This window comes from Chelonoidis abingdonii, chromosome 8, assembly GCF_003597395.2.
Source record: "Chelonoidis abingdonii isolate Lonesome George chromosome 8, CheloAbing_2.0, whole genome shotgun sequence".
NCBI classification, from domain to species: Eukaryota; Metazoa; Chordata; order Testudines; family Testudinidae; genus Chelonoidis; species Chelonoidis abingdonii.
The window spans coordinates 101347795-101375664 of record NC_133776.1 but is presented as its reverse complement, the minus strand read 5'-3'; the positions used below and the strand labels follow the sequence as shown (position 1 = coordinate 101375664).

The 27870-nt window shown below is 43.3% G+C and overlaps 1 long non-coding RNA gene across 2 annotated transcripts; it reads left to right on the top strand.

Annotated features, from left to right (window-relative positions):
- The first annotated feature begins 3818 nt into the window (after nucleotides 1-3818).
- LOC116820577 (uncharacterized) lies at nucleotides 3819-10818 on the top strand. Of its 2 annotated transcripts, none has more exons than XR_004372654.2 (3): nucleotides 3819-3974; nucleotides 6395-7627; nucleotides 9337-10818. It is a non-coding gene; the product is annotated as an uncharacterized LOC116820577 (long non-coding RNA). The 2 variants fall into 2 exon arrangements; XR_004372655.2 differs by having other exon boundaries at nucleotides 3819-3977.
- The last annotated feature ends 17052 nt before the right edge of the window (nucleotides 10819-27870 follow it).

Below are 27870 nucleotides of genomic sequence, written 5' to 3'. Positions count from 1 at the left end.
TGACGTCAATGAGACTCTACAGGTGCAGGGATCCACTTGCACACAGCTCATATCATTTTAGCAGCGTTAGCTGTTTTGCCAACAGACTATACAGTATGACAGCTACTCTACACTGATGACTTTCCAGCTCAGTAAAGGAATCTTCCTCCATAAAGTACCTAAAAGTACACTGCTTGTGTCATGATAGCACTTGTTTGCCAGTATTTCCTTTAGAAACCCCTTTTTACAAGAGGTTTTAACTTGGCAGAGAAAAGCTGGACTAAAATGTAACTTATTTCTCCAAGCATAGAACTTTGATTTTTGGCTACTTTTTAGTTTAATAAAAAAGTGAAAATAAAATCAAGAAGTTTTCAAAATTAAGATTCTGTTCTATTCATGTTCTTATAACCAGCTCATCACCATGGTTTCTGCATAGCATAGTCTATACTCCTTTTTTGTATTCAGGAGTACAAATGGCCTTTTTTTTAAAAAGGGGGAAATTGGGTAAGCAATTTATTCAGAACAATGAGCTAATCTTTAAAAAGACCTTAATATGTACATTACTTTTCTGAGATTTTAAACTGCACATCTCCGATTTAAGAAGTCTTGTTACAATGTAATACATACAAGGCATTGCACTGGAGCTATCATTTACTAGCTCAGTGGTTTTTCAACCCCAGGGGTCCGGAGACTATGACTAAGATTTTCAAAAGCGTCCGACCTCCATTCAAGATTGTTTTAGGAGTTCACAAATGAAAAAAGGTTGAAAACCACTGTACTAGCTAAATAATATATATTGTAAGTCGCCACGTTCCAAAATATGATCAGGATATTGATATGTTTTCATTATGTATGTACACAGTCAGAGACAGTCTCCTTCAGAATCATTACAGACTAAAAGACGACAGTAAGAAACTATTGTCCTTTCAGATTTGTCAAGAAATCCAATAGTTTGAGGTTAAAGTTAAGTATTAAAATTGATTGAGGTGTTGGAATTTCATTCTATTTGTTTATTTATCAGGGTAATTTTAGATGGCCTTAATATATACCTACACAATCTACACGTTAAACTTCCTGTAATTACTTGGGAGGGAGAGTTATCTAGTGATTAGAGAACAGAATCAGAAGTCAAGACAGCTAGGTTCTACTATTTCTAGCTGTCATTGACTCACTGCGTGATCTTGAGCAAATTAGTTAACCTCTCTGTGCCTCAGATTGTTAGTCTATAAAGGCCTCAATTTAGCAAGGTATTGAAGTGTGTATGTTGTCCCATTTAAATCTATGGGGCTACTCGGAAGCATATTTTGCAGAAGAGGAGCCAAAATGGTTGTACTACACCTCTACCCCTATATAACGCTGTCCTCGAGAGCCAAAAAATCTTACCACATTATAGGTGAAACCACGTTATACCGAACTTGCTTTGATCCGCCAGAGTGCGCAGCCCCCTGGAGCACTGCTTTACTGCGTTATATTCTAATTCGTGTTATATCGGGTCGCCTTATATCGGGGTAGAGGTGTACTATTTACCTATCTCACATGGCACTGTGAAATGCAAGTAATACCTGCAAGGTGCTTTGAGATCTAATAATCTCAAAATATTATCTATTACATCATATTAATGAGATACCAGTAGCATGAATTATTGTGTCCAATTTTATAAGTTTCTGTGGGAGTTCTTTCACTTGAAAGATATTTTAAATAATGAATGCTAAAAATTATACTTGGATAAAATTAGCTAGGTCACAAAGACAAAAACAAGGAAATTCTAAATAACATTTGCACACAATTTCTGATCCATTCTGGTTTAGTTAGATAATGCAGGATTTTCAGTAATGTAAATCAATCTCAACCTGAATTTCCTTATTTTTGTGGTGCTTACAAATATTTTTAAATGGATATTGGGTATGTTAATACTGTATGTTGTTTTTTCCCAGGTCAGGGAAAGCTGTCAATCAGGAAAAGAGAAATCCAAGCATCTGTGAGAAACTGATTTTTGAGTTGGGCTAGCTGGGAAAAAAATCTGTTTTTCCTAAACGTACTAATGAGACAAAGAGAGTACATCTTGGCCAACCCTTTGAACCACTGTCCTTAACTGTAATGCCTCAGCTGGGGCACCAGAAGGGGAAGTATTGGCACACGCTAACTTTTTCAAAATATTTTCCAGCAGTGAGCAGTAAAGCTATGGCATAATCGATGCTCCCCTCTCCAGTTCCAGCCCTGCCCTACTTAGTTTCTGAGACTTCCCAGCTTTTGATTTTCGAGATTGGGGCGAACAGAGAGTCAAATATCCTGACCCAGCGGTAGTGCGAGCTGAGGATGAGGGTTTCCAGGGCCCTCTCCCTTGCATGATGAAGGGACAGGCTGGGTGACCTCCCAACCCTCTCCTCCCCCGCCCCAGCCAAGTGGCAGCTGGCTGTGAGGCCCGTCCCAGCCTGGCTGCTGCTCTCAGGACCCGCTGGGTGCACAGCTGTGGCCGGGAGGCTTCGGCTCCCTGGGGGCCCGTGGCTGGGGGCAGCTCCCTGTCCCGGCTGGGGGCAGCCAGGCTCCGGAGCGCCCCCGCGCGGCGGCTCGGCACCTGCTCCACGTGAGCGTGTTTACAGCGGCCGGACGAGGCTGATGTGCCGGGACCTGTCAGCAGCGGGGGGGCGGCTCCGCGGCCAGAGCCCGACCCAGCGCTGCCGAGGGTCCCGACCCTCTGCACCCGCCGGCGACGCCCGGAGCTGCCGCTGCCCAGCCGCCCCTCGGGAGCGCGGCTACGCCCGGCTCCAGCCGGGGGGAGGGATAGGACACCCCCCCGGGGGCCCGGAGCCCGCACTCACAGGGGCGCACTCACGGGGCCGGGGTCTCGCCGCTCCGCCGCCGCGCCGGCCTGTCAGGGGCCCATCGGCCCCGCCGCGCTCCCGCTGGGGAGCCACGGACCCCCTGGCCTGCCGGCTCCGCACTCACCCCTCGGGGCCGCGGGTCCTCGGCTCGCCGCTGCCTGTGCGGAGCCCTTTGTCAGCCCCCCCGCTGACACTGCAGGAAGCGTCGCGCTATGGCTGCCGGATCGTGGCTGAACTACCAGCCTCTCGAGTGACGTCATGACCCGCCCACCGCGCTGCTGGTCTTGACGTTCGTCTGCGCCGGCGGGTCCCAGGGCTCGCGCCACGCCCGCCCCCCCCGTGCTGAGCCGGGCTGGGTCAACCTGTTGGCAGACGCCCTGTCCCCCATGCGGCGGGTAGGGCCCCGGCTGACACCCTCTTTGCCTCCCCGTAATTAGGACAGTCACTGACCCACTTCCAGCAGGTGGGACATCTCTGGTCTGTGCGGTGACCAGCCCCTGGTGAACGTGGGCCACAGCCAAATGTCTCTGCACTAATCCTAGGAGAGCATCAGTGACTCAGAAACTAATATCAGAGGGGTAGGCCGTGCACAAAAAAACTTCAGGACCAGCTTCAAGAGAACTGCTGAGTCATTCATTTGCAATTTGACACTATCAGCTCTGGACTCAACAAAGACTGTGAATGGCTTGCCAATTGCAAGAACCAGTTTCTCCTCCCTTGGTTTCACACTCTACTGCCTAGAACAGGGCCTCACCTCCCTGACTGAACTAACCTCGTTATCTCTAGCTTGCTGCTAGCTATATATACCTGCCCTGGAAATTTCCACTACCTGCGTCTGACGAAGTGGGTATTCACCCACGAAAGCTCACGCTCCAAAACGTCTGTTAGTCTATAAGGTGCCACAGGATTCTCTGCTGCTTTTTCAGAAACTAATGATACACGTAGCCTAGGTAACTGTGTGCCTGGCAGTTACCCTTGGCCTCCCTGTGCTCCCGCCACCTCCCCCGCTGTTTGTGACATTCCCTTGCTGAATTTTGGCTTTGTAAAATTGAAGTGTTTTTGATGGGACCTCATCTTCCTGTATGTGCAGTACCCAGCACAGCAAGTGTTTTGTTCTGATTTGGGTCTTTAAGCGCTCCTGTATGAATGCGTAATCCTGATGGATCATTCCAGGTGGTAAGATTGTTAATAGCCTGCAGTTTGTTTTCTATACTAATGAATATAAGTAAAACAGACGAATGATTTAGATTTATATTGGCCTTTTAAATTGCAGGATTCCAGAATCCGGTGGTGGATCTGATACATCTTGACTTTAGCAAAGTTTTTGATACAGTCTCCCACAGTATTCTTGCCAGCAAGTTAAACAAGTATGAATTGGATGGATGGACAATAACGTGGATAGAAAGCTGGCAAGATTGTTCGGCTAAGTGGGTAGTAATCAACAGCTCAATGTCTAGTTGGCAGCCAGTATCAAGTGGAGTGCCCTGGGGGTTGGTCCTGGGTCTGCTTTTGTTCAACATCTTTATTAATGATCTGGATGATGGGATGAATTGTACCCTCAGCAAGGTCGCAGATGCCACCAAAATGGAGGGGAGGTAGATATGCTGGAAAGTAGGGATAGGGTCTAGAGTGACCTAGACAAATTGGAGGATTAGGCCAAAAGAAATTCGATGAGGTTCAAGGACAAGAGCAGAATCCTGCTCTTAGGAAGGAAGAATCCCATGTACTGCTATAGGCTGGGGGCCAACCGGCTACGCAGCAGTTCTGCAGAAAAGGACCTGGGGATTACAGTGGACTAGAAGTTGGATATGAGTCAACAGTGTGCCCTTGTTGTCAAGAAGTCCAAGAGCATATTGGGCTGTATTAGTAGGAGCACTGCCAGCAGATTGAGGGAAGTGATTATTCCTGTCTAATCTGCACTGGTGAGGCCACACCTGGAGTATTGTGTCCAGTTTTGGTCCCCCCCAACTACAGAGGGGATATGGACAGAGGTGAAAGTAAGCCAGTATGGCGTACCGGCCAGAGTCAGTACACCATGCCAGACTGGACTGGCTTCCCTGGCGGTGATTTAAAGGGCCCAGGGCTTCAGCCACTGTGGGGAACCCTGGGCCCTTTAAAAGTGTGGCCTTACAATATTTAAAGGCAGCGGGGCTCCCGCAGCAGCCGGAGCTCTGGGCCCTTTAAATCCCTGCCTGAACCCAGCTGCTGGAGCCCCGGAGGGGATTTAAAGGGCCAGGGATTCTGGCTACTGCAGGGAGCCCTGGGCCCTTTAAAGTGCTGCCTGACCCCCACTGCCTTTAAATATTGACAGGCCACGCTTCTTCTGGTTGAGGCCATGCCCCTGCTCAGGACTCTGGTGTACTGGTAAGTCCTTTAAGTTGCTTTCACCCCTGGATGTGGACAAATTGGAGAGAGTCCAGTGGAAAGGAACAAAAATCATTTGGGGGCTGTGGCATATGACATATGAGGAGAAGCTGAGGGAACTGAGGTTATTTAATCTGCAGAAGAGAAGAGTGAGAGGGGATTTGATAGCAGCCTTCAGCTACCTGAAGGTTTCCAAAGAGGATAGAGCTAGGCTATTCTCAGTGGTGGCAGATGACAGAACAAGGAGCAATGGTCTCAAGTTGCAGTGGGGGAGGTCTAGGCTGGATATTAGGAAACACTGTTTCGCTAGGAGGGTGGTGAAGCACTGAAATGGGTTACCTAGGGAGGTGGTGGAATCTCCATCCTTAGAGGTTTTTAAGGCCTGGTTTGACAAAGCCCTGACTGGGATGATTAGTTGGTGTTGGTCCTGCGTTGAACAGGGGATTGGACTAGATGACCTCCTGAGGTCTCTTGCAACCCTAATATTCTATAATTCTATGGTCTTTAATAAGTTATATGATGCACTCGCTCTACTGACTACTGAAATATAGCCACCTCCATTGTGGAACACAGCAGCCATTTAATACTTCACAATAAAAATATGCAGCAGTTTAGGACAGGAAGTGACTTTTTGTCCAGTTGTAATTATCGGGGGGGTTTAAAATAGGAAGAAAGGCATTACACTGGAACTTCGCCAAGATAATAGTGCTAACACCCATCGTCTTGCAAATGTCTCCTCTGTGTAATACAGTCACTAATGTCTGCACCCAGAATTAGAATCTTACAACCACATATTATTTGCTATTTCAGTTTATCATTACTTCTTAATACACAAATTGAAATCTTTTCAGAATCTCTGAAAATTTATGCAGTGAAAGTATAATAACGGCAAATATTCTGGTAATACATAATATTTCTCTTTGAGAGACTTAAATCAGCCAAAACAGCTTAATGTTCAGTCTGTTAAAAATCAGCTGAAGAATTATTGTTAAACATTTATGCGGGCAGACTTTGAGTATTCAGAATACTTTTGGAAAGCTAGGACCCTTGTATTATGCACTAATCAAATGTACCATGTTTTCTTTGTTTGAAAACCTGTCTTAGCAGAAGTTCCTTAATGCAGTAGTCATGAACATGCTTCAAAAGTTGATCCAGATCATTTATTAAAAAACAAACAAAAAACAGCTGGAATATTATAAAAATACATTTTCTTTTCATTTCTCTGTCAGAATAAAACGTCTAGTTCCCCAGGCCTCCTACATACTGAATAACAATTGACTCCACTGACTACTTGCTTCAAATCTGAAATGTGTGTTGACCTCCTGCCTACTCCTCCCAACCATGACGCCTGCTTGTACTAGGTTATTTTGTTTACCAATCCTGTATTGGGTTGCAGGAATTACCATACTGGGAGAGACCAGTAGTTTGTCTAGTCTGGTATCCTGTCTCTGACTGTGGCCAATACCTGAAGCTTCAGAGAAAAGTGAAAAAACTCATACAATGGACAATTCTGCAATAACTTTCTCCTAGGGAGGTTTCCTGCTAACTCCAAGCAGTTAGACTCAGATCCACAAAGGTATTTAGGCTCCTAACTTCCATTGTGGATCTGGACCTTAGTGACTGGCTTACATCTTGAAGCCTGATGAGGGATTGTATTCCTTATATATCTTTATCCTAGCTAGTGTAACTGCACAAAATAAATCTGGAGCTTCACTGGTCATTTTTTATTTGTAGTGTGGTAATATCTAAAGACGACAGCCCCATCATGCTGTATAAACATAACAAAGAGACAGTACCTACCCCAAAGAGCTTACGGCATAATAAAAGGAGAGAATAGATGGCTACCCTCTGATTTTATAATTGCATTGTAAGCTCTGCAAAGTAGGCACAAGATAACAGTGAGATGATACTAGTCAGACTACATAAGCAGCAATCACAGCACCCCACCTGTGTAACCATTATCAAAAATTTTGTAGGCATCATGGTATAGGAGAGTTTTAAGAAGAGATTTGAAGGAGGAAAATGTGGTGGCTTTGTGGATATTTTCAGGGAGCTCCTCACATGGATAAGGGGTAGCATGGGAGAAAGCAGAAGATGCTTGCTGGAAATTTTTATAAATGGGCATTCAAGACAGACTGACATATTTTGCAGAATAGAGGCAGGGTTCAATGTCTTGATACAGTATAAGAGATAACAAGTAGGCTTTGAAGAGCCTTAAAAGTGAAGACAAGAAAATACTCTTGCCAGTAGCATTTTGAAGGGATATAAATGAGACAAGGTGGGATTTGTCAAGGCCAAAAAGGAAGAGGTTGGAGTAGTTGGTATAAGAGATGATGAGGGTCTGGATAAGAGTGTAGTTATGGGAATGGAGGAGAAAGACCAGATTTTAGAGATGTTCTGAAGGAAGAAGCAGCAAAATATAGCCTGGATATGTGGTCCTAGAGAGAGGACTGATACAAAAGGTATGTCTGCTTGGATTTTGTACTTTAAATTAATTTGTTGCCAATTAACTTGAGATAGTTAACAGCCTTATAAAGGCTAATTTTGACTTTCTCCCAATGTTTGTTCCAGGCGACAAATGTGTGTGGTTTGCCATAAAGATAAGAGATGTGTACTTGGGGAAGACTACATCAAGTGACTGGCCATTTTGATGCATGGGAAAATTAATCCCAGACTGCAGGTCAAATGAGGAGGTGAGAGCAGAGACGTCGCAGTGCACTCTCCTAAAATTTCTCTGTAAACTTTGTCCATTGGAAGTACAAATTAAAGATAAGACCTCCAGTTCACTCTCTTGCTGTGTTATGAAATATGCTTAATAAATCTATGACAGGACTGTGCCAGTAGGGACAGCTAGGGCAGTTGTCCCATGCTTTATAGGAGCCCAGGCCTGGGAATGTCCAGTGACTGAGACTGTCCTATGCAGCACCATGTCTGGTCATGCCTGATATAGCTGCTGAGGGAAGTCAGCAGTAGGAAGGTGCTTTGGAATTATCATGGAGACAGTATAAGGAACTTGGGCACAGTATAAGGAACTGGGGCCAAAGAAGGGAATGGCAAAATAAGGAGCAGATATAAAGGAAATTGAAAGAAAATCAGGTGGACAAGTGGGAATCAGTTACAAATAGTGGGGGGTGAAAGAAAAATAGTGGAGAGGGGAGCAGAGACAAGGGACCTTCTGGGGGGTGCAGCTCAGTGTTCATGAGGTTGTGCAGGTTGAAACTTTATTTCTAAATCTCGTTCTGGGTCCTATGGATCTTTGCTGATCCCATATTTTGAAATCTCAGTGGGACTGCCATTTTGCAGCCTAAAAGCACTAGCCCATTTTTGCTATGTGAAGAAGTATTGTATCCTGGTCACACTAGGAAAAGTAAGAAATGTGAGAGTGGAGACAGAAAACACAGGAGGCTCCTGAATGATCCCACCATGTATGTTTTTTCATTGCTGTGGTGACTCCCCATTTCTTTATACAATCTAAAATCATGGAGATTCATTACTTCTCTGTGTGAAGTATTCTGTTATATTGTCAGAAATATTCTATTGTGCTCAGTTCATCTACCACCTCTCACACTTGTATAGCAAGGCCCTTATTCCAGTCTTTGTCAATCATGGCAAAAGGACTTATTGTTTATAATAGAATATCAAATCCTTCAGCATCCAGATATAGCGGAAGTGGCACTACAGATTCACAGACAGGATCAACCCCACAGAAAGGGCCTATATTGAATGTATCAGTATGCTATACATCTGTGATGTGGGTGAAACTCATTGTGGCAAAAGAGCTGGAATGATTGATGGTGAAACGTCTTACAGGTTATGAGAGGGCCTTCTTCTCCTTAAAGTATGCTTTGAGTCTTGGAAAGTTATTCTTCAAGAGATGGAACGCAAACAGCTGGGATTATTACACGAAAGACACGGCAAGAATTAAAGAGTTATAAATTGGGATGGGGAAAGCAGGGAGCTGTTGGAGGGGGAGGGAAGACTTAAATATTATTTCTCTAACAAAAGTTTTATATTCAGTTCTTAATATATTTAGTTCTTAATTGCTGTGCAAGCATAGAAGCTTGTGCTTCCTCCCTGCAAATCATAAAAGGCCCTGTGTTTGGAATATTGCCATAAATCCTTGGAGTTTACATTTTCTTAGCAGTCCTCTATTTTCTATTCTATTCTGCAGCACAAGATGTCAAATGCACTCTTCCCTACAAATAGCTATGATGGAGAGAGAAGAAAGAGCATCAGTATCTTTCTTGTTCTCTTTGGGAGAGAGGGAAGAGGGAATGATTTGTGATGTTCTCTTTTATTTTGGATGTCTGCAGAAAATGTTCTGAGCTGTTCCAGTACATTCTGTCAATGAATACTGGTAGTATTCATAATAGAGGGTTCTTTCATTTTAGAGAACCATTAAGAAACCCAAAACATTACATTAAGATTTTCTTATTTTTTACTTGTGTGTGTTGCAGCATCTGAACTTTCCAACCACCAGTGTTGACCTCCCACACACCTGGGTCTTTGCCGCTTGTGAGTTATACAATAATTTTAACTTTTGGTACAATGTGTATGTTTTCTGTGGGTTATAATGTGGTCCCTGAGAACCAGGCACCCAAGCACAATGGCGGGAAGCTGTGTGTCTGTTTGAGGCATAATACCTCTTGGAAGTGGAGGAGGGGGAACAGTGTACTGGGCATCAGTAGTTGCTGCAACATGCAAAAACTACTTTAGATTAATTCGGCCTACAGCATTGCCTTCTCTAGATTACTGCACTGGAGACAATGCAGTTCAACCTCTTCTCTTGTGCTTCCAGGGTGAAATTCATCCTTGGTCACAAGGCCAGCACAAGGACTAGGTACCACTTAAATCCCTCTTTAATCCTGATATGGGCCTTCTACAATGGGATCAATTTTGCATCCAGAGTATAGAGATATTATGCCTTACACAGATACAGAGCTTCCCTCAGTGGTGCTTGGGTATCTGGTATTATGCCTACCTCATGTGCAGAGGTGCTTAGGCACACCTGTACAAAGGCAGCCGTACTGTAATTGGTGCTTTGATACCATGGTGATAGACATCTTTTAAAAACCTGAGATAGACAGAGATAATTTAGCATTATATAGGCATCCATCATCTCTGAGAAGTGTTAAACCCATTTCTGCAGAGTCTGTAGGATCCTGCTGAGAATCTCCATTGTCCTGCTCATCAAGAAGCTGCAAACTCAGCATGGGCTTTGCACCTCTTAGGGATGTACACATACATCTTTTGTAAATAAGCAATTATGGTTCTTTCATTAAACCTCTAATAACATCTTTATTTCATTTTCCTTCCAAACATGTTTACTTCAGCCACAACACGATATTTATTGTGTTGTCTTGAATGCAAGAGGCTATTCTGTCAGATTTACGACTATATTATAAAATATGATTCTATCTGCATGGAAATGGATGCTAGGAACCTTACAGACATTTCCGCTATCATTACTGAATAAAGAAAGCAATAAAGAATCTAATATTTACCTTTGGGGAACACCTGCAGATCTTAAGTTAAAACCAGATTATATACTTATCAATTAGATGTTATAAAAGCAAACACTTTGCAGATTCACATAAATTATCAAAATCTTATTAAAAAGTGACTGAATTAAAGGCTTCACTTAAATTTCTAATTCACCTTGCATCTCAGTACTTCAAACCCTCCATGTGTGAAATTCCTATGGGCCTTTCAGGATCAGTGCAGCCATCTGGAGGGAGAAGCAAGGCAGTATTACAGTGTGTTCTGCTGCCCATTTTACTGCCCAGGGTTTTGAGAGGGATTAGAGCCTAACTTCCCCCCCCAGAGCCTTTCAGGTGATGCCCTCAACCCCATCATGTGAGGTCAGAAACCAATCTGTCTTTGGAATGTAATGCATCTTGCACAATTTCCAGTGTGCTTTCTTTTTCCCATGGGTCTTTTCTAAAGGAGGGAACAATTTGGCTCCAAGAAAACAAAATGATGCCCAAATTATGAGTCACACGAGTAAAGGCCCATTCAGGGATGCCCTCTGCACATGGAGCTCCCACTAGCTTTGATGAATGATGAGGATGTGGCAGTGGTCATTAAGGAAGTGATTATAAAATAAATCAAGTGGTGTCAATCACGTTGGGCCAAATTCAGAGGTGATGTTACATCTTGGTAAGTAGATAAGGGAGGCTAACTAGATGCACTCCCATCAGAAACCACAATGTTGCTGTCTGTCCTCCCCGCGATTGAATAACTTCTCCATCACAATGGCATGTAATTTGCCCAATCCCAGAGTGGCTGTAGTGATGAATCATGGATTTGGGATTTTTATAACTTTCTTTTAAGAGTTGGGCCTTATCCTCTAGCTTCAGTGTATTGTTGTTACATAAGGAAGACAGGGTCATGCCCAAAATCTGTTACTTGCTTCTTTGGGCAAATCATAGCACTTGACTTGGAAAGCCTCCTCATACACCTCTACCTCTATGTAATGCTGTCCTCGGGAGCCAAAAAATCTTACAGCGTTATAGGTGAACCCGCCTTATATCAAACTTCCTTTGATCCACCGGAGTGCGCCTCTCCCCCTGCCCCGGAGTGCTGCTTTACCGCATTATATCCGAATTCATGTATCAGGTACCATTATATCGGGGTAGAGGTGTATCTAGTACCTGACTTTAAGAGTCTGGGCATTGCAGAATACCAATATATGGATTGTTTTAAATTTTAATTTTTCACACACAACATACATTAGACACTTGTGTAGTATTTCCAGGATGTAAAAACTGCTTACTTATAACATACTAATTCCATAGAAGACTTATTCAGCAATTCTCATGTACTGCCACTAGAGGTAGGACAACCTGCCAGAATGAATAGCAAAGAAAAATGTTCTGTTTGAAGCTCTGACAATATTAATATGAGATCCTTCAAATGGTGTTTTTGATATGTCTCTTTTAAGGCCTGATTCTACAATCTTTGTTCATGTCGTGTAGCATTTATGTCTTTGAAACTAGTGTGACTATTTGTGGGATGAAATACTACTTACTGTGAGTAAGGTTTACAGAATTGGGTCCTTAGTTAAACCGCAGCAAAAGCCAATTCAGGCTCAGTCTTTTAGAGCAGGTCCATATACAGACTTGTAACTGAAATATCTGTATCAATTTTAATTCACACTTTTATTATGTTGGTGCAATTTTGCATTTGGACACTTTTATTCCAAAATAAGTGTGTCCACGTACTTGCACTGATGTAACAAAAGGTGTGAGTTAAAACTGATTTAGTTATTTTGGTGCATCTTTGCCTTACTCAGTCATAACCCCTTATGAAGCAGTGAGAGTTTATCCTGAGTAAGGAATACAGAATAGGGTCAAGTACGGTATGTAAAGCCCTCAACATATTGGGATTTATAACTGCTTGAAACTGTTTTCAAACTTGACAGCTGTTGTAACTATGGTGTTACACAGTTGCAAAATAATGTTGCAACTTTGTTCTTTAGCCATTCTATAGACCAGGGGTAGGCAACCTATGGCTCGAGTGCCGAAGGCGGCATGCGAGCTGATTTTCAGTGGCACTCACACTGCCCGGGTCCTGGCCACCGGTCCGAGGTGCTCTGCATTTTAATTTAATTTTAAATGAAACTTCTTAAACATTTTAAAACCCTTATTTACTTTACATACAACAATAGTTTAGTTATATATTATAGACTTATAGAAAGAGACCTTCTAAAAACATTAAATTGTATTACTGGCACGCAAAACCTTAAATTAGAGTGAATAAATGAAGACTTGGCACACCACTTCTGAAAGGTTGCTGACCCCTGCTATAGACCATATAGACATAGTTTCTGAAGTGTGGTCTGGAACATGATTTTTGGTTTGCATGGATGTTTAAAAAACAAAAAACCTTGCCAGAGCAGTACCAGCTGTGACCATGTTGGAAAATAAATTTCAGGAGGGCTCTGTCTACACTAGAGATTTTAGGTGTTATAGCAGGCCTGTTAACACAGCTTCCTAGCATGCCTTTTAACACAGCACACACAATTACTGCCATTTGTGTACTGGCGCTGAAAGTGCTGTTGGTTTCTCTGGGGAAGCTAACTGACTTGTTGAAATGCCAGTTTAGTCAACAATTGCCAGTGCTGCAGCTACAGCAGTACACTTATACCTCCCAGTGCTTTTACATACCCTTCAGTGTCAGCTTTGACAACTAAGAGCATTGGTTCTGTAACTGGTCTCAGCTTTGCCTGGCTCCCCATCCAAGGCAGGCCCAAAAGCAGTACTCTATTCCAGGGGTGGCCAACCTGTGGCTCTTCAGAAGTTAATATGTGGCTCCTTGTATAGGCACTGACTCTGGGGCTGAAGCTACAGGCACCAACTTTCCAATGTGCCGAGGGGTGGTCACTTCTCAACCCCTGGCTCCACTCTTCCTGCCCCCTCCCCATAGCCTGCCATGCCCTCGCTCCTCTTCCTCCAGAGCCTCCTGCATGCCACAAAACAGCTAATCTGGAGGAGCGGAGAGGGAGAGAGAGGTGCTGGTGGGTGGGAGATGCTGTTGGCGGGGAAGGAGCTGTTGTGGGGCTGCTGATGTATTACTGTGGCTCTTTGGCAATGTACATTGGTAAATTCTGGCTCCTTCTCAGGCTCAGATTGGCCACCCCTGCTCTATTCTGTCTACTTTCAGAGCTGCCCACCACCCAGTGCCCAAAACAGCAAAGACAGATATAGCAATATAGAAAATGCCAGTTCATTAAAGCTCTTTGAGGCTAGAGCTGTGCAGAGAACAGAAATTCCATTTCATGGAGAATTCTGAGATTTTGAAACTTGGATTGAAACCCAATAATTTAAAACTTCTCCACAAAAGATAATAGTGAACAAATTTAATTTATGAATGATTGAGACACTTAAACAAAATCAAATCATTGTTTCTAGTTCAACATTTTATTTTAAGCAATATAATACAAAATTCGTAATGAACTTTCATTTTGACAGGAATACTGAAACATTTCACTGGGGAGGTGTTGACTTCACAAAGTGTTTTGACTTTGATAGAACTGTATTTTCTGATGGGAACTGTTTCCTCAATTTTGTTTTTGACCAGCCTCTCAGGGCATGTCTCCACCATGGGCGCTGCAGCAGACCACCTGTCGGGCTGCAGCTATGACACTGCAGTGCCTCAGTGTAGATGCTTCCTATAACAATAGAAAGGATTTTTTATCAAAGTAATCCACCTCCCTGAGAAGTGATAGCCAGGTAGAGAGAAGAATTCTTCCATCAACCTAGCACAGCTATACTACACAGTGCTTAACTGCAGCACTCTGGAGTGTGATTTTTTCACACTCCTAAGCAACATAGGTAGGTAGATCTACATTTTAAGTTTAGACTAGAACTAAGAAATTCTCCAGGGCAGTGCAGCTTCCTGTCCTCGCAACACAGTCTTGTGCTTTAGTGTTAAAACGTGATCCAGGCAATTCAGACATAAAAACCTGTGCATTGATCTAGGGCTGTCTCCTATCAACAGTTTTGCATTCTTCAAATTTTTAATAGCTGTATTGATAGAATCCTACTGGCTCTTGTCACACAGGCTAAAAAATCTTTCTGAGAGGATAGAAAAAACATGGGGCCAGATTCTGATCTCATTTATCCCAGTGTAAACCCACAGTAATTCCATCAACGTTACTCTGGATTTACATCCATGTGAGATTAGAATCTGGCCCACAGGATTTATTGAAAGAAGTAGTGGTATTGACAGCTGACTGTTTCTCTCTGCTGTTGTACAGTCACTAGCCTGAGTGTTCCAGTTTATTTACCATTTCCCCAGATATGCACTAAATGTAAAGCAGTAATTTGATTGCAGAGGGGATTTGGGTTCAGCTCATTGCATCCACTTTGTTTAGTATAAAGTTGCCAAGTTATTGTCTCCCAAAATTCAAGAAAATGAGTGGCAACCTCCCATTCTTTGTTCACAGTGTTAACATTTTAAAATGATGCAATTTATTGTCAAGCTGACCTTTTTGATTTTCACAGCTAGGAGAACAGTTACATAAAAAGGATGAATGAACAACAACAAAAGAGGATGGTTGGGGTCACATAATCAGAAAACCGTAACCACCTTCAGTGGTCAGACCTTATAATTTCAGTATGGGAGGCAGCATTGTCTAGTAGCTAGAACGCATGATTGGGAGTCAGGAAATCTAGGTTCTGCCTTATACTCTGTGCGTGACCTTGAATAAATCACTTAGGTCCTGATTGTCAGAGATGTCAAGCAGCTGCCACTACCTTAAATATCTTACATTAAATAATAAAAACATTTTGCACTGAAATAGTACTTTTAATTTGAGAATCTCAAAAAGTTTTATAATGATTGGTAAGCACCATTATCCTCATTTTACTGGTTAGGAAATTGAGGCACAGATAAATTATGGGCCTATTTTTCAGAGATACTGAGCAACTGTGACATCCATTGATTTCACTTTTAAAGTTTATCTATCAGTAAAATTAGTATAGAAATATTGAACCAGTTTTCTACAGCCTCTTGAGATTCTTGGATGAAAAGCACTATAGAAATCCAAATTAGTTCTATCTATTAGCGTCAAATAAAATAACTATGTTGCTAAACTAAAATAATTACAAGCACACAGGAAATAAGAAAGAGCCATTGAGTCCTTTTTGCTTCTTTGTTTTGTTTTTGTCCAAGACACACGAGGCACTTTTGTACAGCCCTTACTCAGATCAAACTCTTATAGAAATTCCCAGTAACTCACATGGGAGTTTGTCCTGAATAAGGACTGTAGAATCAGGCTGGCCTCCTTGCACTCCTCCTGTAGATGTTTGTGCTCCTTGACGCTTCAGTTCACCTCTTTGGGAAATTATGTAACAATTTTTGTTGGTTTTTGTTGTTTTCTAATTTCATAGGTAACACCCCTTTGGGATTTTGATTGTTTAGGAGAGAAAAGACTTTATACTTAGTTAATGTCACAGATTTTTCTCCTAGACATCGTGATACAAAGATTGCTGTCATGATGCAGCCTGAAGGCTTGTCTCCTTGTCAAGTTACTGTGCGGCAAGCCAGGGTGTGAATCTACAGTGCAGCAGTTTGTCGCATAGTAACGTGTGCTGTGGACAAGATCTGAAGTTCAATATGGGGCTTTTTGGTACAGTCTCCTTTGGTTTCTCATAGTAAGATACAATGATTTGACTCTGCTATGAGATCTCTGTTCCTAATGCTCAAATAAAGAGCTCTGCACAGCTCCATCCATAGTGGACAGTTCTCTTTAGACTCATGTGCCTCTGCAAGATGCTTTGAGATTATAAAACCTGGCTTTCGGTTAATTTGGGCTGCAAGATACCAGGTGGGAACTGCAATGACCCAGAGGTGACACACTCACTTTTTCCATGAGGACCAGGAGATAGCCAAGCCTGAAGTTCCTGCACCATATGTGAAGCCAGTGGTGCAAGTAGAAATCATTTCTTGCCAGTACTGCACTTATGGGAGGGACACAAGGGGGGGACATGTGACCTCCCCATATGACCCTCAAGTGACTCCTGACTGCCCTGCCCCCAGCCCAGGGCCTCCATGCTCTTCTCGTCCCCTCTGACATCCCCCTTTGTATATACAAACACTGAGAAGCTTAACTACTCACTTTCCTCACAAATATGTAGTATTCTGTCTGTTTATATGGAATATGGGAGTTGGGTGAGGAGCCATTTCAGCATATGTATGACTTATTAAAAGACAGATTTTAAGTAGAACTGTATCTAAACTGCTTTACAGAATTGTAGCCAAACATTGCATTTCAGAGGGGGATTCAACTTCCTTTATAGTAACAGACTCCTGAAATTTTACCAGTCCACAAAAGTGGTCCGTAGTCATGCAAATAGTCCCATTGTCTTCAGTGGGATTGATTAAATGATTAAGGGTTTACAGGATTAGGTTCCAAGTTTGTAAATTGTTCTGGATGAAATTGACAATGCCTGAGCTGACAGATCAGAAGGAGCTTCATTTGAATAAAGGTGGGCAGATGTGTCATAAGTCTTAGCTCCGTTTGTAAGATGAGGAACATATTTTCAGCAAAGTTCTTGGCAGATTCCTGAGGCAGCCGGTTTAAAGCTGTCAGTGTCCAGCATTATAATCTTCACTTATAGTTCTCTCATCCACAAAGCTGGAAAATTAAACATTTGTTTTCTTTGTTTCGGTGCTCCAGTTCCAGTTAACAAAATGCGTTAGACTAGTTTGGCTGCAAAGAAGAATTCTGTGTACACTGGCGACAACACCTGATTCCTGTCAGGCTGTAGAACAGGGCTGACATCAGAAACCAAACATCCTCTGGTCAGTGGAAGCAGAGGCATTCCTCTAATAATTTGGACTTGATGTGATGCAGTATGGATGTCATGGATAATTCAGATCAGTGGGGAGAAACAGAATCAAAAACACTGTTTAAACATCTTCTGTCTTCCTACCTCTCAAGAGTCAAGTTTCGGCTGACAGAACAGCAGAGGTGTACACACTGCAGTGCTCCTCCTGCTGATTTAACTCTGCAGCTACACCAGCAAAATAAAACCACCTCAGCGAGAGGGATAGAGCTTTTTGAACAAAGTTAGATTGACGCAGTGTCAGTGTAGACACTGCACTTGATTATGTTGCCATAAATGGTCTCCGGGAGCTGTCCCACAATGCCCATCTTGACCCCACTGGTCAGCATTTCAAACTCTGCTGTCCTGCAGCCAGGTACACAGGCATCCACCCCTTTCCCTTTAAAAGGCTAGGAATTTTTGAAATTCCACTTCATGTTTGCTTGCTGTGGAGAGCTTCCCAGCTGACCATGGTGTCCCACGCAGCAAACACTCTCATGCTTGGAGTACACGAGAGATGTTGGATCTTCTGGGTCTCTGGAGAGAGGAGGCTGTGAAGTCCCAGCTCCACTCCAGCAGAAGGAACTTCAATACCTGTGGTCAGATTTCTTGTGGCATGTTGGAGAAGAGACATGAACGGGACATGCATCAGTGCCATGTGAAGACCAAGAAGCTGAGGCAGACATACAGAAGGCAAGGGAGACAAACCATCACTCTGATGCTGTGCCAAAAACCTGCCACTTCTACAAAAAGCTGAACGCCATCCTCAGTGGCAACCCCACCATCACCGCCAAGAACTCTGTGGATACTTAGGGGGGCTGGAGATAGTGACCAGCGGACTGAACCTGAGGACAAAGTGGTGGATGAAGAAGTGGAGTTGAAGGATGTGGTGGAACAGGCAACAAGGTCGTCCAGCAGTGTGGCTATCCAGGACCTCTTCTCGTGTCTGGAGGGTGCAGGCCAGTCCCAGCACTCCAGTTCTGGCACGCATGATGCAGGAGATGGGAGCTTTGGTAAGTGCTCATTTTGATTTGATACCGGTTGTTTACATGAGGTAGAGCTGTCCTTTCTATTGTTTTATGTGCTAGAAATGAGTTAAAGGATAGAAATGTACAAGACTAGCAGTGTTTGTGTCTACTTCCCATTCCCCTATGTGGCTTCGCAGTGGGGGCCCTGCGGAAAAGTTTGTTAATTCACACTGAGATTTCACAGAAATCCCTCAGAGAGATCTCTAGGAAACTTTCCTGGAGGTATTCACCAATCCTGTACCAAAGGTTCCTTGGAAGAGCTGCTTTGTTTCTTCTTCAACTGCATGAAACTTACTTGTGCAGGGACCAAAGCGGCACACAGGCAAGCAGGATAGGGACCCAGCTGAAGCCGCTCGCATGCAGGAGATGCACTCTTGCATCCTTGTTTACCCTCAGGAGTGAGATATCAGTTTCAATGATTCCCACTTGTGGAAAATAGTGGCAGCATTTACAATAGTGTCCCTAGTCGCTTGCAGTGATCCCCATAAAAAGCCACCTAGACTTTTTGCCCCATCTTGGATAGTCTTGCCCCCTACCCCAGGGCTGAACTCACCATGTTTAGGGTGCTTGCTGAGTTGTGTGCTAGCCAAGGGAGAGTGAATGAGAAAGAGTTGTATTTAACTGTGATGATTCAGTGCTGCGATTGCATTCACAATACTCCATCTGTTCATTGTTTTTTGTGCTTCTGCAGATGTGTCCTTTGAGGGGAACCCCCAGCAAACCAGTGGAGTGCTTATGTCAGACAAGAAGGCGACCCAGAAGGAGTAAGGACATGTTTAGGGAGGTGCTCCAATCGTTGGACGTCGCAGATCGTGAACACAGAGCTTGGAGAGAGACAAAAATTTAAATTAGCTAGAAGAGGAAGCAGGGGGAGGAGCGTATTTTAGTGGGTGAAGAGTGAATGATAAAACTGATGGAAGACCAAACAGAGATGCTGAAGTCCCTGATAACACTGCAGTCAGAATGCATGTGTGCTCACCTCCCCTTGTAGCCTATACAGAACTGTGTGCCATGCCCTCCCCAAACGCCCCATACAGATTGCTTGCATGTCCCCAGCCAATTGCAGTACTCCTTTCACTCCACCCCTTCAGACAGGTTACCTATTGACTGATGGGCTTATCTATGAGAGTGTCCATTAAGAGAGTGCTCCTCGGTGTCATGTCCATTGTAGGAAATCGATTTCTGTGTACTGGTTATTGGTGTTTAATAAAAATGAACTTACAGAAAGAAAATTAATTTTTATTTTTCTCTTACACATGATGGTTGCTGCTGGAATTCATACACAGTGGGTATTATCGCATTTGCAGACTACAAATTATGCTCAGGAAGAAATTATCACAAGGGTTATTCCAGGTGGCAAGTAAACAAGGCCTGGCTGAATGCATTACATAGACATATTACTGCGACTCATTGTCAAAATGCTGCTTCAAAGCCTCCCTGATTCAAATAGCCCCCCTATGAGCCCCTCTAATAGTCCTGGTATCTGGGTGCTCAAAATCAGCCACCAGCTGCTGATGCTCCACCCCTGGGGAAACTTTCCCCCTTAGCTTCACAAATATTATGCAGAGTACAGCAGGCTGCTATGACCCCAGGCATATTTTCCTCATTGAGGTCTAACCTACCCTAAAGGCAGCACCAACGAGCCTTTAATCTTCCAAATGCACATTCAATAGTCATTCTGCACCTGCTCAGCCTATTGTTGAAGCACTCCTTGCTGATGTCAAGGTTTCTAGTGTCAGGCTTAATGAGCCATGGGGGTAAGGTTAGGCTGGGTCTCCCAGGATCACTATGGGCATTTCAGCATCCTGCATTTGAATCTTCTAGTCTGAAATGAAAGTCCCCACTTGCAGCTTTCAACACAGGCCAGCGTTCCTGAGGATGCATGCATCATGCACTTTCCCTGACCACACTGTGCTGATATCAGTGAAATGACCTTGGTGATCCACAAGTGCCTGCAATACCATAGCAAGTCCTTTCTGTTGAAGTACTCTGTCACAAGATGGTCTGGGTCCAAAATTGGGATATGCGTGCCGTCTGCCACCACTGTTTTCCTCATGTTTTTTCACACTTTTGCTGCTTGTTCAGGCTGCCTCTCTCACTCTGTCCTTGTCTGACCTCAGTTTCTGCTTTCAGTTACGTTAATTGAAGTGTGAGTTTACACCTACTAATCTCAATGAGGTCTTAACCCATAACAAAGGTTTGACCAACTCATAATATTATTTGATTATGAAGTACTGTGTATTTACTTTTGTAATTTAAAATAATGAGTGTGTTCAGAGCCTGTGAATGTGCACTAATTATTGTTCTAAATCTAAAGGAACTAAACAATAGTTTGGAACTAGCTCTTTAGTTTGCATCTTATGAAGTGGGTATTCACCCATGAAAGCTCATGTTCCAAAACATCTGTTAGTCTGTAAGGTGCCACAGGATTCTTTGCTGCTCTTTAGTTTGGTGATCTATCCACTGTTGAATTGTGCGTCTCCTAACAAACCATTCCACTTCAGTGGAACCCAAAGTGTGGAGGGTACACTTCAGGGAGTTTTAGCATCCCATTTAAAAAAAAATCTAACTGAGGTTTTTTCTTTTCTTCTTTTTGTTTTTTACTACTCCAAAAATCTTCCATTTGATCATAGACACCCAAACTTTGCCAGCTGAGGGTTGTGCTGGTAATTGGTCATGTGCCCAAGGGCTGCGTTTACTTTGTATGTAATACAACAGATTGCAGTTGCATTTCCTTTAATACAGAGTTGTGACCTACAGAGACTACAGGTACTCTCATGCAGCTCTGCCTTGATCTAAGAGGCCTCTTTGCTTGCAGCCGGAGCACTGTATGCTGAGACTTGTGCTACATTTAAAAAATATAATTGTGGGGCATGTAGCTATGAAATTAGTGGCTGCTCTTCTAAAGTTCCAAACCCTGCCTTTGGGTGAGCAGAGGTTCTCAAACTGTGGTCCGTGGATCACCAGTGGTCCGCAAGCTCCATTCAGGTGGTCTGTGGATAGTTCCCTCTAAGGTGTGTGCCTTGGCGGCTGCACACAAGACAATGAAGGGCCATCCACCTAAGTAGTGGAGCTGTGCAAGCATGGCTCCACTAATTAGGTGCCTGGACCCTGAAGAAGATGCACTTGTAAGGTGAGGTGGTGGCCTTGGGGGGAATAGAGGATAGGTGGGGGGGGGCAGTGTGGTGAGAAGTGGGGAGGGAATTTGGGATGTGCAGGGCTGTGGTGGCCAGAGAAAGAGGTGACTTTCCCCAGCTCCAAGGCTGCAGCTGCCAGGGAGAGACAGTCCTCCTTCCCAGACTCAGCTCTGTGGCGGTGAAGACTCCCCTTCTTCCCAGCCCCAGCTTGGGGGCTGCTGCCGTGGAGGAGAGAGGGAGAGACCACCCCCTTCTTAGCCCGAGCTTGGGGGCTGCTGCAGCAGCGGAGAGAGGGCACATCCATTGCATTAGAAAGGTAAGACTACTGATATTAAAATATGAGTTATGTACTTTTATTTGTAGAACAAAACAAGTTAGTTATTAAGTTTTTTTTTTAATATAGCTCTTTTATCCAAAGTGCTTTACAATAGTTAGCTAGTGGTACAAACAACATTTGGAAAGATCATTAAGTGGTCCCCCAAGACCCTCAGCAATTTTCAAGTGGTCCATGGGAAAAAAAAAAGTTTGAGAACCACTGGTGTAGAGTTTAGCAGCCATTTAGTTGTCATTGCTCACTTACAGACTGTCCAGGGGAGCCACTGGGGGTGAAATTCTCAGTGGATTTTCTTTTCTTTTTGAGTCTCAATGTTTGAGTGTCCAGCTTTGGGCCTGATTCTCAAATGCTGAGAAACTGCAGATTCCAGTGGCTTTATTTGAAGTTCTGAGTGATTAGCATTTCTGAATCAAGCCCAAGATGTGTCAAGTTGGATACCCAAAAATGGAGGCACCCAAAATCAGAGCTGATTTTTGACGCTTGACCTGTGTGCTCTCTTGTGGAGTCTTGATCCTTTGTTGTTTCTTGCTTTGTTCTAGAAAGTAACTCATTCTAACTGGTGTGTGCTATGATATGACATACTGTTATGAAATATTTTAAAAGAAAAATGTGATCTGTGTAATGGGAACTCTAGTGGAACTATTTGGTACCAAATCCAATTTAAATGCTCTTTTTGGCTTCCATCCTTCTGTCCATTACAACAGCTCAGGGCAACATTTAGTTTGGCTGCCACTGTGTGCCACAGTTACGTGTGCATATAATGTCATTTGAATAAATCATATATCATGCGCAAGGCAGCTCCTCCCAGATGAACCACAGGAGACTTGTTAGAGCAGAGCTGCTCTCCACTCTGCTTTTCTTACTTCTTCTCAATGCTACCCTAAAACTGCTCTTTCCCCATTTTGTCTCCACACCCCCATTCTCCTGTGTGTTCTCACTCCTCCCTATGGCACTGCTGCCCAGTGTGCTGGATGACACAAGCTAGCTAGGGAGGGACTCTGGAGTCCATGATCTAAGAGAGCCCTCAACTATCTGAAGTGAGGTACTGACACATGTAGGGCTTGCTCCAGCACCATTTTCTCTGTTCCCCAGTATGCCACGCTGGTAGCTGTGCTGATGGGGAACTCTCGCAGCACTGCTTCCTTAGTGCAGAGACACTGCTCTCCTGGCACCGTTGCCCTGAGACAGCAGTGCCAGGAGAGCGTTTAAAGCATCAGTGGGTTGGTTTACAAGCAGGTCCCCATTACAGCTGTGGTCTCCTGCTTGAAGCTCCCCTGCTTCCCACTTCTCTTCCCACACACCTCCACTCAGTTCCCAGCCTTGATCACTCCTTATGTCCTCTTACATATTTGCTGCCTCCTGGCTGATGGATGAGACACTGAGGAAGCTGTAAATGGTGTATGGGGGAGAGAAATAGGGTTGCCAACCCTCCAGGATTGTTCTGGAATTTCCATGAATTAAAGATTAATCTTTAATTAAAGATGATGTCATGTGAAGAAACCTCCAGGAATACATCCAACCAAAATTGGCAACCCTAAGTGGGGCTGAAGCGAGCAGGATTGTAGGAGCATAGAAGGCCTACTTTGCTTCTTCGGCTTCTCAGGTTTTGTGTGGTGTGTGCACAGAGCAGGAGAATCAGGGAAGTGGGTTAGTAATGACAAAGATTGGAGGTAGCTGGCACAAACTGACACTCCAGTTGGTTTTTCCTTGCAGAGACAAAATAGGCTGTGTTGAATAAGGGGAATAGATTCCTTCATGCTCCGCTAAGTTTGAAAACTGTCCTATCCCTGAGCTGTTATGAAAGTGTGTGTGTCTGTGTGTGTTTCAAAGAGATGGGGAAGGGAGAGGGAAGACTGTATGTGGGAACTATGATTGTTACCTAGAGGAGTCCAGGGAAAAAAATACAATTGGGGTATTTTTAAGGGCTCACTAGTAATTGTTTCCTCTTAGAAGTTATTAAATATTTTCCTGCATCTGATTTGACTGAGAGAGGCTCTTCTGGGGGTTATTTTCATTTTACTTTCTGTTGGCTGAAGTAAATTATTACCTTCACTTGGTTATTGAAGGCTGCTGATTGGTGGCTTTAATCTATTTGTGTTTATGTTGCTGAGTGGGTATGCAAGTTTAATTATTGTCAGGGCACTCAGAGCTTTGTATGGGTTTTCTTTATTAATGAGAAATCTAAAGAAAAAATATTTAACCAAGAAAATATGATAGAGAATTCAGTTGTCCCAGGAAGAGTATATTAAATTTGGAGACTAAAATCAAACACTGAAGTGTGAGACAGAGGGATTTAAATCCTGCTTTAAGTGCAACTGTCAATGTAACTATAGCTAGGGAGATACCATAATATTATATCTTTTTATGTAATCATCCAGTTTGGTTGCTGCAGGGCAGGTGAGGAATTGGATGGTGGAGTTCTCCCTAAAAGTATTGCTAACTTAAGTAGTCCACAAGTGAAAGACATCAGAGAACAACATAACAGCCAAGAGGTTTATTTGTTTTTAATTATTTTATTATTTATTATAAATGTGTCTTGCTTTTGTCTAAAAAAGCATTACAGAATATTACCCAACAATGACAGAGTTTACAGGATTCGTTATTGCCTATTTGTACAGAAATAGCTAGCATTTATCTCTTGGAAACTGTCGAAAGCTTCAGAAAGGAAGTGAAAAGACAAAGTCTGTTCTTGCAACCCTGTTCAGTTCATTGAGGTTGCACACATGTAACCAAAGAGCAGAATCTGGCTGCAAAGCTCTTGTATTTTGCCAGCAATAGAAAATAATAAAGCTTTATATTTAGTGGAGAAAAATCTAAAGGGTGCAAGGGTGAGACAAAAAGCAAGAGATATGTGATAGAGTGGAAAGCTCAGTAACTCATTCTGTATTGAGAAAGGCCAACAGGAAGAGATGTGAACAGTTAACATGGCCATTAACTGTCTTTCAGGTTTGAATTTACCTTGTAATGACATAACAGAGAGCAATGCTGAAGTTACGCTTAATTATTGTCACCTATCCTAGAGGAGAATCCCATGATACCACGCTGCTAGAATGATACTGATTTACAGAATTACCTCCAGAGTCAGTGTTCTTTTTATTTATAGATTCCTGAAAAGAAGGATTTGTGTGCTGAAAAAAATATTTATTTGATTCAGAAAATCTGAACCCTTGAGGAGCACATTTATGGAGTGATTTTAAACCAGATGGGAAAAATAACTGAGATTATTTTAAATTTATACAGACTAGTATGCTTGTAAGAGCCACATATTTTTTTAATCTGGTTGGTTGCTGTTATGGTTTTAAAGCCAGTAAAAACTAGGGTGGAAAGCTGTGGGGTTTGGTTTTTTTGGTTGCTTTTTTAAAATTAGTCTGTGGTTGAAATGGTGATTAGTGTGTAGTATTTTAGTCTGTCAGATAAATATGTATTGTAAAAAATGTCCAGGACTCCTCACCTGTGTAAAAGTATCATGTGCCTAAGGCTTTACAAAATTGGGGCCATTATTGATATGACAGTATGGCCATGAGGGTTCAATCCTGTATTTGTACATCATGCAAACTTCCCACTCAAGTCAGTGCAAGTCTCAGTAGAGTAAGGATTTTAGAATGTAGCCTAAAAAGTCCATATATGTATTAACTGCAAACTTAAAAAGTTCTCAGAGAGACCTGTCCACTGGCTAAGCTCTTACTTGACAAATGGAAAACCAAGGTGTGAGTTCCAGTCTCTTGCTTTGAAAGCTGGCAAGGGGTGGGAATGTTGCTAGGAAGTAGCCTGCTTAGCCCTGGTGCATGGGAGTGTGCTCCATCATTCTGCAGTGCTGTCTCTGGTCAGTTAAGGAACAGCATAAAAGGGAGCCCTGTCCAGTCTGCCTCCTCCAAAAGTGTGGTGGCTACAAACTATTTCCCACACGGAAAATTGTTATATGCAAAGCGATACTGACCCTTTTTCAGCACAGTTTAGATCAAGAGATTAACTGCCCATTTTAAAGTTTGTTCTAAGTCATAGGAGGTGTACTGTATAGCTTAGGCACACTTATTCACAGTATGAGGATGAATGCTCTCATCCTGGGTATTCACTCTCCAGTAACTTCTAAAAGAAGAACAATTAAACACACCTGATAGGAGGATAGACATGGTGTCTGGAAAGCAGATGCCCAGATACATTCCAATGACACTGCTAGACATGCATGTGTCTCAGTGAGAGCTACACAAATCTAAAACACAGGAGTGACCCAGGACCTCCAGACCTATGGGTAGTCACTCTCTTATCATGACAAAGTAGCAGAGAGCTATAGCATTTGAGACTTCGATGTTCAGAGGGGTAAAAGGCTCCAAGGAAAGAAGCCTGAAACACTCCCTTCTGAAAACTTTTATGTATTTAATTCAAAGTTAAAATAGTAGAGAGGTTTGAGCTGTAACTGTGAGACACCACTTACACCAGGTAAGGGGAGTTCTAATGGGATATACACAGAGTGATATTCTTCCCCTCTGCTGCTCTTTGGACAGGGAGCTGAGCAGACTCTTCTGTGTGATGGCCATTTAGGAGGAAGAATGGATTGCTGGGATCAGATGTTTCCGTGACAGTTAGGAGCTGGTGTCTGGAGGAAGAGAGCAGCAGGACACCCGGGGGACAGAGGAGATAGGGAGGCTGATGGAAGGCAATAGGAAGCTGGGTAGAGTGTGTGACAAGAACCACAAGGGGTAAGAGAAAGGAAAGAGTGAGAGAGGGAACCAGCAGGACCAGGAAGAAAGTGAGAGCAGAGAAAATGAGCCAGTGTGTTCTCCTACAGGGATGGATGTGATATCACCATGGTGGTGTGCCCTTAAGTTTTATATTAAACTCTCTCTCTCCTTGGGAGGGCACATGCTTGTTCCAAAATGAGAACTAAGGAGAAAGCTTGTGTAGCTCTAGTGAGAGGTAAGCTGGTTCAGGGCTGACACACCTAGTAAGTTCTCTGGGGCAGGGGCATCTTGTTGTTTGGTGTTTGTACAGCACCTAGCACAGTGGGCCGCGGTTCATAGACTCATAGGTCAGAAGGGACCAATATGATCATCTAGTCTGACCTCCTGCACAAAGCAGCCCACAGAACCCTACCCATCCACTTCTATACAACCCCTAACCAATGTCCGAGTTATTGAAGTCTTCAAATTGTGGTTTGAAGACCTCAAGCTGCAGAGATTCCACCAGAAAGCGACCCATGCCCCACGCTCGAGAAGGCGAAAAACCTCCAGGGCCTCTTGCCAATCTGCCCTGGAGGAAACTTCCTTCCCGACTCCAAATGTGCGAATCAGCTAAACCGCTGAGCATCTGGGCAAAACTCACGCAGCACTAAGAAAGAATCTCTTGCAGTAACTCAGATCCCATCCCATCCAACATCCCATCACAGCCATTGAGCAGAACTTTATTCTGCTGATTAATCCAAGATCGCAATTGCCCCAATTAAACTATCCTATCATATCATCCATTCCATAAATTTAAATCAACGCTTAGTCTTTAAAGCAGATATGTCTTTTAGCCCCCACTACTCCCCTCGGAAGGCTGTTCCAGAACTCTCACTCTCTAATGGTTAGAACCTTTGTCTAATTTCAATTCTAAACTTTCCTGATGGGCCAGTTATGTCCATTTGTTCTTGTGTCCACATTGGTATTGAGTTAATAATTCCTCTCCCTCCCCAATATTAATCCCCCTGATATATTTATATAGGAGCAAGCATATCCCCCCGCAGCCTTCTTTTGGCCAGGCTAAACAAGCCAAAGCTCTTTGAGGTCTCCTTTCTTAAGCAGTTTTTCCATTCTCGGGATCTCCTAGCTTAGCCCGTCTCTGACCTGTTCAGTGTTGTATCATCCTTTTTAAACACGGGAGACCAGAACTGCACAC